This window comes from Procambarus clarkii, chromosome 49, assembly GCF_040958095.1.
Source record: "Procambarus clarkii isolate CNS0578487 chromosome 49, FALCON_Pclarkii_2.0, whole genome shotgun sequence".
Taxonomy (NCBI): Eukaryota; Metazoa; Arthropoda; class Malacostraca; order Decapoda; family Cambaridae; genus Procambarus; species Procambarus clarkii.
The window spans coordinates 28704198-28712637 of NC_091198.1; positions in this window are offsets into that span (position 1 = coordinate 28704198).

Below are 8440 nucleotides of genomic sequence, written 5' to 3' on the forward strand. Positions count from 1 at the left end.
GGACAGCTCACCACAGGATGAAAGACTTTTTCAATTTTCGAACTTCTTTCTGATGATCAAATACCATTTGAAAAAATGACTTTAGGTTGGTCTTATGCCATTAGGACTGTATGCCACTGCTCGCATCAGTATTAATATCATAGCAAGACAATGTCACAGAATGTTCAACGTTCTTATACCAAAACATAACATACCTGGATGATACCTGGTTGATGGGGTTCTGAGAGTTCTTCTACTCCCCAATCCCGGCCCGGGGCCAGACTTGATTTATGAGAGTTTGGTCCACCAGGCTGTTGCTCGGAGCGGCCCGCAGGCCCACATACCCACCACAGCCCGGTTGGTCCGGCACTCCTTGAAGGAAACAATCTAGCTTCCTCTTGAAGATGTCCACGGTTGTTCCTGTAATATTTCTGATGCTCGCTGTTAGGATTTTGAACAACCGTTGACCTCTGACGTTCATACAGTGTTCTCTGATTGTGCCCATGGCACCTCTGGTCTTCACTGGTTCTTTTCTTCATTTTTTTCCATGTCGTTCACTCCAGTACGTTGCTATTTTACTGTGAAGATTTGGGACTTCTCCCTCCAGTATTTTCCATGTGTATATTATTTGGTATCTCTCTCGTCTCCTTTCTAGTGAGTACATTTGGAGAGCTTTGAGACGACCTCAATAATTTAGGTGCTTTATCTCGTCTATGCGTGCCGTATATGTTCTCTGTATTCCCTCAATTTCAGCAATCTCCCCTGCTCTGAAGGGGGCAGTGAGTACTGAGCAGTACTCAAGACGGGACAACACAAGTGATTTGAAGAGTACAATTATTGTGATGGGATCTCTGGACTTGAAGGTTCTCGTAATCCATCCTATCATTTTTCTGGCTGACGCAATACTTGCTTGGTTATGCTCCCTAAACGTTAGATCGTCGGACATCATTATTCCCAAACCCTTGACATGCTGTTTTCCTACTATGGGCAGATTCGATTGTGTTTTGTACCCTGTATTATGTTTAAGATCCTCATTTTTGCCGTATCTGAGTACCTGGAATTTATCACAATTAAACATCATGTTATTTTCTGCTACCCAATCGAAAACTTTGTTAATATCTGTTTGTAGTTTATCAATGTCTTCAGCAGAGGTAATTTTCATGCTGATTTTTGTATCATCTGCAAAGGATGACACGAAGCTGTGACTTGTGTTTTTGTCTATATCTGATATGTAGAATAAGGAACAGCAGTGGTGCAAGGACTGTGCCTTGAGGTACAGAGCTTTTAACTGCGCTCAGACTCGATTTTACTTGATTGACTGTTACTCTTTGTGTTCTGTTCGACAGGAAATTAAGTATCCAGTGTCCTACTTTACCAATTATACCCATTGACCTCATTTTGCGTGCAATCACTCCATGGTCACATTTGTCGAATGCCTTTGCAAAATCTGTGTATACGACATCTGCATTATGTTTTTCCTCTAATGCCTCAGTGATTTTGTCATAGTGGTCAAGTAGCTGTGTGAGAGGCATGATCTTCCTTCTCTAAATCCATGTTGGCCTAGATTGTGGAGGTCACTGGTTTCCATGAATCTAGTGACCTGACTCCTGATCACTCTTTCAAATACTTTTATTATGTGGGACGTTAGTGCAACTGGTCTATAATTCTTTGCCAATTCTTTGCTACCACCATTACTTTGCTATCCAATTATTTGCATGGGAGCCGGTCGGCCGAGCGGACAGCACGCTGGACTTGTGATCCTGTGGTCCTGGGTTCGATCCCAGACGCCTGCGAGAAACAATAGGCAGAGTTTCTTTCACCCTATGCCCCTGTTACCTAGCAGTAAAATAGGTACCTGGGTGTTAGTCAGCTGTCACGGGCTGCTTCCTGGGGGTGGAGGACTGGTCGAGGACCGGGCCGTGGGGACCTAAGCCCCAAAATCATCTCAAGATAACCTCAAGATAACCCTTGAGTAGAGGGGTAATGTCTCCTGCTTTAAGCGCATCTGGTATCTCCCCCATGTCCAAGCTCTTCCTCCAGACTATACTGAGTGCCTGTGCTACTGGCACTTTGCATTTCTTTATAAATATTGAATTCCATGAGTCCGAACCCGGGGCTGAGTGCATGGGCATATTGTCAATTTCTCTTTCAAAATCTGCCACGCTCGTGTTGATATCAGTTATATTTACAGGTGTTTGAGTATCATTCATAATTATTTTCATTATGAAAATTCATTATGAAAATTATTATGAAATAATTATTATTATATATTAATAATTAATTATTATTATATATTAATAGTTAATATTATAAAATAATATGAAATAATTATTATTTTCATTATGAAAATTTTCATTTTCATTATGAAAACATAATGTAGAGATGCCATCCCATTCCACACGTGATCAACAGAGGACATACCACGCTGGAAGACAGACAGAAGAGTTTGGGGAGACATAATCACTACCTACTAATTCTAATACAGAGACTGGTGTTAGCATAGTGGGTGAAAAAATAGATTATCATTCTCTCTCTCTCTTAATACGTTTTATTCAATAATTAGTAGACATAACATATTATAATGCAGTTACACATTCATAATTCAGTTACATATTTATCATAACATAAGGCATTTACATATTTATTGTGGTAAAACATACATACATTAGCGAAACATAATAACTAGTACCCATCTTCATTTCTTTTTATTTTCAACTATTATGAGTTGTTTTCCATGTTTTTTTAACACCATGGCTAAGTGAGCCAGAGCTGTGTAGTAGTTGACCGCCCATTCAAGCTTTTCATTTTAATTCAAGCCATTACTGTCAATCATTCCCAACCCGTAAGAAATTTTGACGCGCTTGATTGAATTATGACGCTTAGTCAAGCTTAAAATTTGATTAATGTATAATTTAAAGCTCCATTGTCTCTTGATCTTAGTATCATTGCGGAGTCCCTCCATTATACAATCTGTATCATCCTCCTCACACTGTCCTAATAGAATTTTTTTTGTTATCAACATTATTTTCTATTGGTGGACCTGCACTATACCGGGTCACAATAGCTATAACATGTGGTTCTCTGTCAGGTGAGGGAGAAGGAGAAAAGACAGCTCCTCCTACTTTGATGCGATCAACCACCACCACGTAGTTAATGGTTGAATCGCACGCTGTAGTCGTGTATAAGGATACCTTTTCCAGATCTCGTAAGACATTCCTCCTGAATGGGCGTGAATTGAAGGAATATCATACACTATACAATCACCAGGACGGAACTCATCCGATGCTAGATAATCACCTTTTACTTTGCAGTCTTTAAGACCGGTTAGCTTATGAAGAATATACCTAGAACACATCTTGTCAGTTATTAAATGCGAGTTTGCTGATGTGGGGATTATATACAGTAAAGAGTTACCATTTACTCTTTTCATTCCTCTATTACATCTGTAAACACAGTCATTCATTTGTGAAAAGTGGGAAGATAAACACAGAGTATATTATTATTTTATTAATTACAAGCAAGGGTAAAAATGGTACAAATATTAATAATAATAATAATAGATAAATAAATAAATAATGTGAATAGTATATATATATATATATTAGTATATTTTGGTAGCAGTCTTTCCTGTAGACATATATTATTAAATATGACCGAAAAAGTAAGATTAATAATTCTAACACGAATTTTCTCAATCTTTCGTACATTTCTTTTCACTGTTGGAGGTAAGTCAAAAATCAATTCTCCAAAATTCATTTTTATTTCTAGTCTGACGCGACACGAGCGCGTTTCGTAAAACTTATTACATTTTCAAAGACTTTAGTTTACAAATACACAACTGAATAGAACTTACGCATCTCCGATTTTATATCTACATTTGAGTGAGGTGGAAGGGGTGATGTGGCATTAATCAACACAAGACAGAACAAGAGGTGGCATTAATAGGGTATTAATTTCATCAACACAAGACAGAACAAGAGGTGACATTAATAGGGTATTAATTTAATCAACACAAGACAGAACACGAAACAATGGGTATTGAATAGAAGTGTTTGTAGAAAGCCTATTGGTCCACATTTCTTGATGCTTCTATATTGGAGCGAAGTCTTGAGGTGGGTAGAATATAGTTGTGCAATAATTGGCTGTTGATTGCTGGTGTTGACTTCTTGATGTGTAGTGCCTCGCAAACGTCAAGCCGCCTGCTATCGCTGTATCTATCGATGATTTCTGTGTTGTTTTTAATTAATATATATATATATATATATATATATATATATATATATATATATATATATATATATATATATATATATATATATATATATATATTAGTATATTTTGGTAGCAGTCTTTCCTGTAGACATATATTATTAAATATGACCGAAAAAGTAAGATTAATAATTCTAACACGAATTTTCTCGATCTTTCGTACGTTTCTTTTCACTGTTGGTGGTAATTCAAAAATCAATTCTCCAAAATTCATTTTTATTTCTAGTCTGACGCGACACTTGAGCGCGTTTCGTAAAACTTATTACATTTTCAAAGACTTTAGCTTACACATACACAACTGAATAGAACTTACACATCTTCGATTTGTTTATATCTACATTTGAGTGAGGTGGATGGGGTGAGGTGGTATTAAGAGGGTATTAAATTCCTAAACACAAGACAGAACACGAAACAATGGGTATTGAATGGAAGTGATTTGTAGAAAGCCTATTGGTCCATATTTCTTGATGCTTCTATATTGGAGCGGAGTCTTGAGGTGGGTAGAATATAGTTGTGCATTAATTGGCTGTTGATTGCTGGTGTTGACTTCTTGATGTGTAGAGCCTCGCAGACGTCAAGCCGCCTGCTATCGCTGTATCTATTGATGATTTCTGTGTTGTTTACTAGGATTTCTCTGGCGATGGTTTGGTTGTGGGAAGAGATTATATGTTCCTTAATGGAGCCCTGTTGCTTATGCATCGTTAAACGCCTAGAAAGAGATGTTGTTGTCTTGCCTATATACTGTTTTTTTTGGAGCTTACAGTCCCCAAGAGGGCATTTCAAGGCATAGACGACGTTGGTCTCTTTTAAAGCGTTCTGCTTTGTGTCTGGAGAGTTTCTCATGAGTAGGCTGGCCGTTTTTCTGGTTTTATAGTAAATCGTCAGTTGTATCCTCTGATTTTTGTCTGTAGGGATAACGTTTCTATTAACAATATCTTTCAGGACCCTTTCCTCCGTTTTATGAGCTGTTGAAAAGAAGTTCCTGTAAAATAGTCTAATAGGGGGTATAGGTGTTGTGTTGGTTGTCTCTTCAGAGGTTGCATGGCGTTTCACTTTCCTTCTTATGATGTCTTCGACGAAACCATTGGAGAAGCCGTTGTTGACTAGGACCTGCCTTACCCTACAGAGTTCTTCGTCGACTTGCTTCCATTCTGAGCTGTGGCTGAGAGCACGGTCGACATAAGCGTTAACAACACTTAATAAAGTGAGGTTAATTCCTGCAAGGTTCAGGAAGCCATCTCTCGGTCGTGGAATTGCCATAGGTCCTCCATATAACGTTGTTAGTTTCTTGATAATCCTTGTTTCAGTGCTGAGGTGATGTCAGTCTGTGAGGATGTCGAGGTGTTGTTCAATGCGGGTACGGAGACTTTCGTCGTTGTTAACGCTTATGTCGACCGTGCTCTCAGCCACAGCTCAGAATGGAAGCAAGTCGACGAAGAACTCTGTAGGGTAAGGCAGGTCCTAGTCAACAACGGCTTCTCCAATGGTTTCGTCGAAGACATCATAAGAAGGAAAGTGAAACGCCATGCAACCTCTGAAGAGACAACCAACACAACACCTATACCCCCTATTAGACTATTTTACAGGAACCTTCTTTTCAACAGCTCATAAAACGGAGGAAAGGGTCCTGAAAGATATTGTTAATAGAAACGTTATCCCTACAGACAAAAATCAGAGGATACAACTGACGATTTACTATAAAACCAGAAAAACGGCCAGCCTACTCATGAGAAACTCTCCAGACACAAAGCAGAACGCTTTAAAAGAGACCAACGTCGTCTATGCCTTGAAATGCCCTCTTGGGGACTGTAAGCTCCAAAAAAAACAGTATATAGGCAAGACAACAACATCTCTTTCTAGGCGTTTAACGATGTATAAGCAACAGGGCTCCATTAAGGAACATATAATCTCTTCCCACAACCAAACCATCGCCAGAGAAATCCTAGTAAACAACACAGAAATCATCAATAGATACAGCGATAGCAGGCGGCTTGACGTCTGCGAGGCTCTACACATCAAGAAGTCAACACCAGCAATCAACAGCCAATTAATGCACAACTATATTCTACCCACCTCAAGACTCCGCTCCAATATAGAAGCATCAAGAAATATGGACCAATAGGCTTTCTACAAATCACTTCCATTCAATACCCATTGTTTCGTGTTCTGTCTTGTGTTTAGGAATTTAATACCCTCTTAATACCACCTCACCCCATCCACCTCACTCAAATGTAGATATAAACAAATCGAAGATGTGTAAGTTCTATTCAGTTGTGTATGTGTAAGCTAAAGTCTTTGAAAATGTAATAAGTTTTACGAAACGCGCTCAAGTGTCGCGTCAGACTAGAAATAAAAATGAATTTTGGAGAATTGATTTTTGAATTACCACCAACAGTGAAAAGAAACGTACGAAAGATCGAGAAAATTCGTGTTAGAATTATTAATCTTACTTGTTCGGTCATATTTAATAATATATATATATATATATATATATATATATATATATATATATATATATATATATATATATATATATATATATATATATATATATATATATATATGTCGTACCTAGTTGCCAGAACGCACTTCTCGGCCTACTATGCAAGGCCCGATTTGCCTAATAAGCCAAATTTTCCTGAATAAATATATTTTCTTTAATTTTTTTCTTATGAAATGATAAAGCTACCCATTTCATTATGTACGAGGTCAATTTTTTTTTATTGCAGTCAAAATTAACGTAGATATATGACCGAACCTAACCAACCCTACCTAACCTAACCTAACCTATCTTTATAGGATAGGTTAGGTATGGTAGCCGAAAAAGTTAAGTTAGGTAGGTTAGGTAGTCGAAAAACAATTAATTCATGAAAACTTGGCTTATTAGGCAAATCGGGCCTTGCATAGTTGGCTGACAAGTGCGTTCTGGCTACTAGGTACGACATATATATATATATATATATATATATATATATATATATATATATATATATATATATATATATATATATATATGTCGTACCTAGTTGCCAGAACGCACTTCTCGGCCTACTATGCAAGGCCCGATTTGCCTAATAAGCCAAATTTTCCTGAATAAATATATTTTCTTTAATTTTTTTCTTATGAAATGATAAAGCTACCCATTTCATTATGTACGAGGTCAATTTTTTTTTATTGCAGTCAAAATTAACGTAGATATATGACCGAACCTAACCAACCCTACCTAACCTAACCTAACCTATCTTTATAGGATAGGTTAGGTATGGTAGCCGAAAAAGTTAAGTTAGGTAGGTTAGGTAGTCGAAAAACAATTAATTCATGAAAACTTGGCTTATTAGGCAAATCGGGCCTTGCATAGTTGGCTGACAAGTGCGTTCTGGCTACTAGGTACGACATATATATATATATATATATATATATATATATATATATATATATATATATATATATATATATATATATATATATATATGTCGTACCTAGTAGCCAGAACGTCGTACTCGGCCTACTATGCAAGGCCCGATTTGCCTAATAATCCAAATTTTCCTGAATTAATATATTTTCTCTAATTTTTTTCTTATGAAATGATAAAGCTACCCATTTCATTATGTATGAGGTCATTTTTTTTATTGGAGTTAAAATTAACGTAGATATATGACCGAACCTAACCAACCCTACCTAACCTAACCTAACCTATCTTTATAGGTTAGGTTAGGTTAGGTAGCCGAAAAAGTTAGGTTAGGTTAGGTTAGGTAGGTTAGGTAGTCGAAAAGCAATTAATTCATGAAAACTTGGCTTATTAGGCAAATCGGGCCTTGCATAGTAGGCTGTGAAGTGCATTCTGGCTACTAGGTACGACATATATATATATATATATATATATATATATATATATATATATATATATATATATATATATATATATATATATATATATATATATATATATATATATATATATATATATATATATATATATATATATATATATATATATATATATATATATATATATATATTCATCCACATTTCTAGTCTGCTGTTAAATCAATGAGTTCGATATCTGCTGTGAGGTCTATTATAGGCACGGGTCTGCATGGGGGTGTTGTAGTTGTAGTTTATCCTTCTGCTTCGACCACATCTGCTTTCATGTTGTTGTTCTTCTTTTTCATCCGACGACAAACGGAGGCTA